The sequence below is a fragment of the Panicum virgatum genome, chromosome 2K (genome assembly GCF_016808335.1).
Source record: "Panicum virgatum strain AP13 chromosome 2K, P.virgatum_v5, whole genome shotgun sequence".
NCBI classification, from domain to species: Eukaryota; Viridiplantae; Streptophyta; class Magnoliopsida; order Poales; family Poaceae; genus Panicum; species Panicum virgatum.
Genome location: NC_053137.1, coordinates 37,099,765 through 37,109,290, shown reverse-complemented (window position 1 = coordinate 37,109,290; position 9,526 = coordinate 37,099,765).

Sequence of the window (9,526 nt, the reverse complement as noted above, 5' to 3'; positions counted from 1 at the left end):
TGAACGCACCAAAATGTTATTTTAGGGTCACATGGGGTGGATTGAGTGCGTTCGTGCGAAAAATTCCGACGCAACTTCGTGTTACGAACTTTTACACTACTTCGGACCGTTTTGCACCGAGTTTCGTAAGGCAACCAAACGGTCCCGAATGCACCCAAATAGTACGAAACACACCAAAACATCAGATTAGGGTCCAATGAGGTGGATTGGGTGCTTTTGTTGCGAAAAATTCCGACGCAGCACGAACTTTTGCGATAGCTCGGCCTGTTTTGCTCTGAGTTTCGTAAGGCAACCAAACGGTCCCGAATGAACCGAAATAGTACGAAACGCACCAAAACGTCAGTTTGGGGTCCATTGGTGTGGATTGGGCGCGTTCGTTGAGAAAAATTCCGACGCGACTTCGTGGCACGAACTTTTGGACTAGTTTGGCCCGTTTTGCATCGGGTTTCGTAAGGCAATCAAATGGTCCCGAATACTCCAAATAGTACGAAACGCGCCAAAACGTCAGTTTAGGGTCCAATGGGGTGGATTTGGTGCGTTCGTTTAGAAAAATTCCGACGCGACTTCATGGCACGAACTTTTGCACTAGTTCGGACCATTTTGCCTCGAGTTTCGTAAGGCAACCAAACGGTCCGGTATGCATCCAAATAGTACGAACGCACCAAAATGTTAGTTTAGGGTCACATGGGGTGGATCGGGTGTGTTCGTTACGAAAAATTTCGACAGGACTTCGTGGCACGAACTATTGCACTAGTTCGGCCAGTTTTGCACCGAGTTTCGTAAGGCAACCAAACGGTCCCGAATGCACACAAATAATATGAAACGCCCCAAAACATCAGTTTAGGGTACAATGGGGTCGATTGGGTGCATTTGTTGCAAAAAATTCTGACGCGACTTCGTGGCACGAACTTTTTGGACTAGTTCGGCCCGTTTTGCATCGGGTTTCGTAAGGCAACCAAATGGTCACGAATGCACCCAAATAGAATGAAACACACCAAAATGTCAGTTTACGGTGCAATTTGGTGGATCGGATGCGTTCGTTACGAAAAATTCCTACACGACTTCGTGGCACAAACTTTTGCACTAGTTCGGCCCGTTTTGCACCGAGTTTCGTAAGGCAACCAAACGGCCCCGAATGCACACAAATAGTACGAAACGCCCCAAAACATTAGTTTAGGGTCCAATGGGGTGGATCGGGTTCATTTGTTGCGAAAATTTCCGACGCGACTTCGTGGCACGAACTTTTGGACTAGCTCGGCCCGTTTTGCACCGAGTTTCGTAAGGCAACCAAACGGTCCCGAATGCACCCAAATAATACAAACGCTACAAAACGTCAGTTTAGGTTCACATGGGGTGGGTCGGATGTGTTCTTTGCAAAAAATTCCGACGCGACTTCGTGGCACGGACTTTTGCACTAGTTCGGCCTGTTTTGCACCGAGTTTCGTAAGGCAACCAAATGGTCCCGAATGCACCCAAATAGTATGAAACGCACCAAAACGTCAGTTTTGGGTCCAATGGGGTGGATCGGGTGCGTTCATTGCAAAAAATTCCAACGCGACTTCGTGGCACGAACTTTTGCACTAGTTCGGCCCGTTTTTTACCGAGTTTCGTAAGGCAACCAAACGGTCCCGAATGCGCACAAACAGTCCGAACGCACCAAAACATCAATTTAGGGTCACATGGGGTGGATCGGATGTGTTCGTTGCGAAAAATTCCGACGCGACTTCGTGGCACGAACTTTTGCACTACTTCGGCCAGTTTTGCACCGAGTTTCGTATGCAACCAAACGGTCCCGAATGCACACATATAATATGAAATGCCAAAAAACATCAGTTTAGGGTACAATGGGGTGGATCGGGTGTGTTCATTGCGAAAAATTCTGACGCGACTTCGTGTCACGAACTTTTGGACTAGCTCGGCCCGTTTTGCATCGAGTTTCATAAGGCAATCAAATGGTCCCGAATGCTCCAAATAGTACGAAACGCACCAAAACGTCAGTTTAGGGTCCAATGGGGTGGATTTGGTGCGTTCGTTTAGAAAAATTCCGACGTGACTTATGGCACAAACTTTTGCACTAGTTCGGACCGTTTTGCCTCGAGTTTCGTAAGGCAATCAAACGGTCCCGTATGCACCCAAATAGTACGAACGCACCAAAATGTTAGTTTAGGGTCACATGGGGTGGATCGGGTGTGTTTGTTGCGAAAAATTCCGACGCGACTTCGTGGCACGAACTTTTGCACTAGTTCGGCCCGTTTTGCACCGAGTATCGTAAGGCAACCAAACGGCCCCGAATGCACACAAATAGTATAAAATGCCCCAAAACATCAGTTTAGGGTCCAATGAGGTGGATTTGGTGCGTTCGTTGCGAAAAATTCCGACGCAGCACAAACTTTTGCGATAGCTCGGCCTATTTTGCACTGAGTTTTCTAAGGCAACCAAACGGTCTAGAATGAACCCAAATAGTACGAAACGCACCAAAACGTCAGTTTGGGGTCCAATGGGGTGGATTGGGTGCGTTCGTTGAGAAACATTCTGCCGCGACTTCGTGGCACGAACTATTGCACTAGTTTGGCCCGTTTTGCACCGAATTTCGTAAGTCAACCAAACGGTCACGAATGCACCCAAATAGAATGAAACACACCAAAACATCAGTTTACGGGTGCAATTTGGTGGATCGGATGCGTTCGTTACGAAAAATTCCGACACGACTTCGTGGCACAAACTTTTGCACAAGTTCGGTCCGTTTAGCACCGAGTTTCGTAAGGCACCCAAATGGTCCCGAATGCACCCAAATAGTACGAAACAGACCAAAATGTCAGTTTACGGTCCAATGTGGTGAATTGTGTGCGTTCGTTGCGAAAAATTCCGACGCGACTTCAGGGCATGAACTTTTGCACTTGTTCGGCCCATTTTGCACCGAGTTTCGTAAGGCAACCAAACGGTCCCGAATGAACACAAATAGTACAAAACGCACCAAAAACATCAGTTTAGGGTCCAATGGGGTGGATTGTGTGCGTTCGTTGCGAAAAATTCCGACGCGACTTCGTGGCACGAACTTTTGCACTAGTTCGGCCCATTTTGCACCGAGTTTCGTAAGGCAACCAAACGGTCCCGAATGCACCCAAATAGTACAAACGCAACAAAACGTCAGTTTAGAGTCACATGGTGTGGTCGGATGTGTTCGTTGCGAAAAATTCTGACGCGACTTTGTGGCACGAACTTTTGCACTAGTTCGGCCCGTTTTGCACTGAGTTTCGTAAGGCAACCAAACGGTCCCGAATGCGCACAAATAGTACGAATGCACCAAAACGTCAGTTTAGGGTCACATGGGGGTGGATCATATGTGTTCGTTGCGAAAAATTCCCACGGGACTTCGTGGCACGAACTTTTGCACTAGTTCGGCCCGTTTTGCACTGAGTTTCGTAAGGCAACCAAACGGTCCCGTATGCATCCAAATAGTACGAACGCACCAAAATGTTAGTTTAGGGTCACATGGGGTGGATCGGATGTGTTCGTTGCGAAAAATTTCGACAGGACTTCGTGGCACGAACTATTGCACTAGTTCGGCCAGTTTTGCACCGAGTTTCGTAAGGCAACCAAACGGTCCCGAATGCACACAAATAATATGAAACGCCCCAAAACATCAGTTTAGGGTCCAATGGGGTGGATCGGGTGCGTTTGTTGCGAAAAATTCCGACGCGACTTCGTGGCACGAACTTTTGGACTAGCTCGGCCCGATTTGCACCGAGTTTCGTAAGGCAACCAAACGGTCCCGAATGCACCCAAATAGTACAAACGCACCAAAATGTCAGTTTAGGGTCACATGGGGTGGGTCGGATGTGTTCGTTGCAAAAAATTCGGAGGCGACTTCGTGGCACGAACTTTTGGACTAGTTCGGCCCGTTTTGCATCGGGTTTCGTAAGGCAATCAAATGGTCCCGAATGCTCCCAAATAGTACGAAACGCACCAAAACGTCAGTTTAGGGTCCAATGGGGTTGATTTCGTGCATTCGTTGCGAAAAAATCCGACGCGACTTCGTGGCACCAACTTTTGCACTACTTCGGGCCGTTTTTCACCGAGTTTCGTAAGGCAACCAACAGTCCCGAATGCACCCAAATAGTACAAAACGCACCAAAATGTTAGTCTAGGGTACAATGTAGTGGATCGGGTGCGTTCGTTGCAAAAAATTCCGATGCGACTTCGGGCACGAACTTTTGCACTAGTGCGGCCCGTTTTGTACCGAGTTTCGTAAGGCAACCAAACAACCCCGAATGCACACAAATAGTACAAAATGCCCCAAAACATTCAGTTTAGTGTCCAATGGGGTGGATTGGGTGCGTTCGTTGCGAAAATTCCGACGCGACTTCGTGGCACGAACTTTTGCACTAGTTCGGCCCGTTTTGTACGAGTTTCGTAAGGCAAGCAAACGTCACGAATGCACCCAAATAGTATGAACGCACCAAAATGTTATTTTAGGGTCACATGGGGTGGATTGAGTGCGTTCGTGCGAAAAATTCCGACGCAACTTCGTGTTACGAACTTTTACACTACTTCGGACCGTTTTTGCCACCGAGTTTCATAAGGCAACCAAACGTCCCGAATGCACCCAAATAGTACGAAACACACCAAAACATCAGATTAGGGTCCAATGAGGTGGATTGGGTGCTTTTGTTGCGAAAAATTCCGACGCAGCACGAACTTTTGCGATAGCTCGGCCTGTTTTGCTCTGAGTTTTCGTAAGGCAACCAAACGGTCCCGAATGAACCGAAATAGTACGAAACGCACCAAAACGTCAGTTTGGGGTCCATTGGTGTGGAATTGGGCGCGTTCGTTGAGAAAAATTCCGACGCGACTTCGTGGCACGAACTTTTGGACTAGTTTGGCCCGTTTTGCATCGGGTTTCGTAAGGCAATCAAATGGTCCCGAATACTCCAAATAGTACGAACGCGCCAAAACGTCAGTTTAGGGTCCAATGGGGTGGATTTGGTGCGTTCGTTTAGAAAAATTCCGACGCGACTTCATGGCACGAACTTTTGCACTAGTTCGGACCATTTTGCCTCGAGTTTCGTAAGGCAACCAAACGGTCCGGTATGCATCCAAATAGTACGAACGCACCAAAATGTTAGTTTAGGGTCACATGGGGTGGATCGGGTGTGTTCGTTACGAAAAATTTCGACAGGACTTCGTGGCACGAACTATTGCACTAGTTCGGCCAGTTTTGCACCGAGTTTCGTAAGGCAACCAAACGGTCCCGAATGCACACAAATAATATGAAACGCCCCAAAACATCAGTTTAGGGTACAATGGGGTCGATTGGGTGCATTTGTTGCAAAAAATTCTGACGCGACTTCGTGGCACTGAACTTTTTGGACTAGTTCGGCCCGTTTTGCATCGGGTTTCGTAAGGCAACCAAATGGTCACGCAATTGCACCCAAATAGAATGAAACACACCAACAATGTCAGTTTACGGTTGCAATCTTGGTGGATCGGATGCGTTCGTTACGAAAAATTCCTACACGACTTCGTGGCACAACTTTTTGCACTAGTTCGGCCCGTTTTGCACCGAGTTTCGTAAGGCAACCAACGGGCCCCGAATGCACACAAATAGTACGAAACGCCCCAAAACATTAGTTTAGGGTCCAATGGGGTGGATCGGGTTCATTTGTTGCGAAAATTTCCGACGCGACTTCGTGGCAAGAACTTTTGGACTAGCTCGGCCCCGTTTTGCACCGAGTTTCGTAAGGCAACCAAACGGTCCCGAATGCACCCAAATAGTACAAACGCTCCAAAACGTCAGTTTAGGTTCACATGGGGTGGGTTCGGATGTGTTCTTTGCAAAAAATTCCGACGCGACTTCGTGGCACGGACTTTTGCACTAGTTCGGCCTGTTTTGCACCGAGTTTCGTAAGGGCAACCAAATGCGTCCCGAATGCACCCAAATAGTATGAAACGCACCAAAATCAGTTTGGGTCCAATGGGGTGGATCGGGTGCGATTGCAAAAATTCCAACGCGACTTCGTGGCACGAACTTTTGCACTAGTTCGGCCCGTTTTTTACCGAGTTTCGTAAGGCAACCAAACGGTCCCGAATGCGCACAAACGGTCCGAACGCACCAAAACATCAATTTAGGGTCACATGGGGTGGATCGGATGTGTTCGTTGCGAAAAATTCCGACGCGACTTCGTGGCACGAACTTTGCACTAGTTCGGCCAGTTTTGCCGAGTTTCGTATGCAACCAAACGGTCCCGAATGCACACATATAATATGAAATGCCAAAAAAACATCAGTTTAGGGTACAATGGGGTGGATCGGGTGTGTTCATTGCGAAAAATTCTGACGCGACTTCGTCACGAACTTTTGGACTAGTTCGGCCCGTTTTGCATCGAGTTTCATAAGGCAATCAAATGGTCCCGAATGCTCCAAATAGTACGAAACGCACCAAAACGTCAGTTTAGGGTCCAATGGGGTGGATTTGGTGCGTTCATTTAGAAAAATTCCGACGTGACTTTAGGCACAAACTTGCACTAGTTCGGATCCGTTTTGCCTCGAGTTTTCGTAAGGCAATCACACTGGTTCCCGTATGCACCCAAATAGTACGAACGCACCAAAATGTTAGTTTAGGGTCACATGGGCGGTGGATCGGGTGTGTTTGTTGCGAAAAATTCCGACGCGACTTCGTGGCACGAACTTTTGCACTAGTTCGGCCCGTTTTGCCATCCGAGTATCGTAAGGCAACCAAACGGCCCCGAATGCACACAAATAGTATTAAAATGCCCCAAAAACATCAGTTTAGGGTCCAATGAGGTGGATTTGGTGCGTTCGTTGCGAAAAATTCCGACGCCAGCACAAACTTTTGCCGATCGCTCGGCCTATTTTGCACTGAGTTTTCTAAGGCAACCAACGGTCTAGAATGAACCCAAATCGTACGAAACGCACCAAAACGTCAGTTTGGGTCCAATGGGGTGGATTGGGTGCGTTCGTGTGCGAAACATTCTGCCGCGACTTCGTGGCACGAACTATTGCACTAGTTTGGCCCGTTTTGCACCGAATTCGTAAGTCAACCAAACGGTCACGAATGCACCCAAATAGAATGAAACACACCAAAACATCAGTTTACGGGTGCAATTTGGTGGATCGGATGCGTTCGTTACGAAAAATTCCGACACGACTTCGTGGCACAAACTTTTGCACAAGTTCGGTCCGTTAGCACCGAGTTTAGTAAGGCAACCCAAATGGTCCCGGAATGCACCCAAATAGTACGAAACAGACCAAAACGTCAGTTTACGGTCCAATGTGGTGAATTGTGTGCGTTCGTTGCGAAAATTCCGACGCGACTTCCGGGCAGAAACTTTTGCACTTGTTCGGCCCATTTTTGCACCGAGTTTCGTAAGGCAACCAAACGGTCCCGGAATGAACACAAATAGTACAAAACGCACAAAACATCAGTTTAGGGTCCAATGGGGTGGATTGGTGTGTTCGTTGCGAAAAATTCCGACGCGACTTCGTGGCACGAACTTTTGCACTAGTTCGGCCCATTTTGCACCGAGTTTCGTAAGGCAACCAAACGGTTCCCGAATGCACCCCAAATAGTACAAACGCAAACGAAACGTCAGTTAGAGTCACATGGTGTGGTCGGATGTGTTCGTTGCGAAAAAATTCTGACGCGACTTTGGTGGCACGAACTTTTGCACTAGTTCGGCCCGTTTTGCACTGAGTTTCGTAAGGCAACCAAACGGTCCCCGAATGCGCACAAATAGTACGAATGCACCAAAACGTCAGTTTTAGGGTCACATGGGGGTGGATCATATGTGTTCGTTGCGAAAAATTCCCACGGGACTTCGTGGCACGAACTTTTGCACTAGTTCGGCCCGTTTTGCACTGAGTTTCGTAAGGCAACCAAACGGTCCCGTATGCATCCAAATAGTACGAACGCACCAAAATGTTAGTTCTAGGGTCACATGGGGTGGAGTCGGATGTGTTCGTTGCCGAAAATTTCGACAGGACTTCGCTTGGCACGAACTATTGCACTAGTTCGTCCAGTTTTGCACCGAGTTTCGTAAGGCAACCCAAACGGTCCCGAATCCCACACACAAATAATATGAACGCCCCAAAACATCAGTTTAGTTTAGGGTCTAATGGGGTGGTATCGGGTGCGTTTGTTGCGGAAAAATTCCGACGCGACTTCGTGGCACGAACTTTTGGACTAGCTCGGCCCGATTTGCACCGAGTTCGTTAAGGCAACCAAACGGTCCCGAATGCACCCAAATAGTATAAACGCAACCAAATGTCAGTTTAGGGTCACATGGGGTGGGTCGGATGTGTTCGTTGCAAAAAATTCGGACGGCGACTTCGTGGCACGAACTTTTGGACTAGTTCGGCCCGTTTTGCATCGGGTTTCGTAAGGCAATCAAATGGTCCCGAAATGCTCCCAAATAGTACGAAACGCACCAAAACGTCAGTTTTAGGGTCCAATGGGGTTGATTTCGTGCAGTTTCGTTGCGAAAAAATCCGACGCGACTTCGTGGCACCAACTTTTGCACTATCTAGGGCCGTTTTTTCATCGAGTTTCGTAAGGCTAACCAAACAGTCCACGAATGCACCCAAATAGTACAAAAGCACCAAAATGTTAGTCTAGGGTACATGTAGTGATGGGTGTTCGTTGCGAAAAAATTCCGACGCGACTTCGGCACGAACTTTTTCACTAGTGCGGCCCGTTTGTACCGAGTTTCGTAAGGCAACCAAACGGTCCCGAATGCACCCAAATAGTACAAATGCACCAAAACATCAGTTTAGGGTCCAATGGGGTGGATTGGGTGCGTTCGTTGCGAAAAATTCCGACGCGACTTCGTGGCACGAACTTTTGCACTAGTTCGGCCGTTTTGTACCGAGTTTCGTAAGGCAACCGTCACGAATGCACCCAAATAGTATGAACGCACCAAAATGTTTTTTGGGTCACATGGGTGGATTGAGTGCGTTCGTGCGAAAAATTCCGACGCAACTTCGTGCACGAACTTTAACTACTTCGGACCGTTTTGCACCGAGTTTCGTAAGGCAACAAATGGTCCCGAATGCACCCAAATAGTACGAAACACACCAAAACATCAGATTAGGTCCAATGAGGTGGATTGGTGCTTTTGTTGCGAAAAATTCCGACCGACGAACTTTTGCATAGCTCGGCCTGTTTTGCCTCGAGTTTCGTAAGGCAACCAAACGGTCCCGAATGAACGAAATAGTACGAAACGCACCAAAACGTCAGTTTGGGGTCCATTGGTGGATTGGGCGCGTTGTTGAGAAAAAATTCCGACGCGACTTCGTGGCACGAAACTTTTGGACTAGTTGGCCCGTTTTGCATCGGGTTTCGTAAGGCAATCAAACGGTCCCGAATACTCCAAATAGTACGAAACGCGCCAAAAATCAGTTTAGGGTCAATGGGTGGATTGGTGCGTTCGTTAGAAAAATTCCGACGCGACTTCATGGCACGAACTTTGCACTAGTTCGGACCATTTGCATCGAGTTTCGTAAGGCA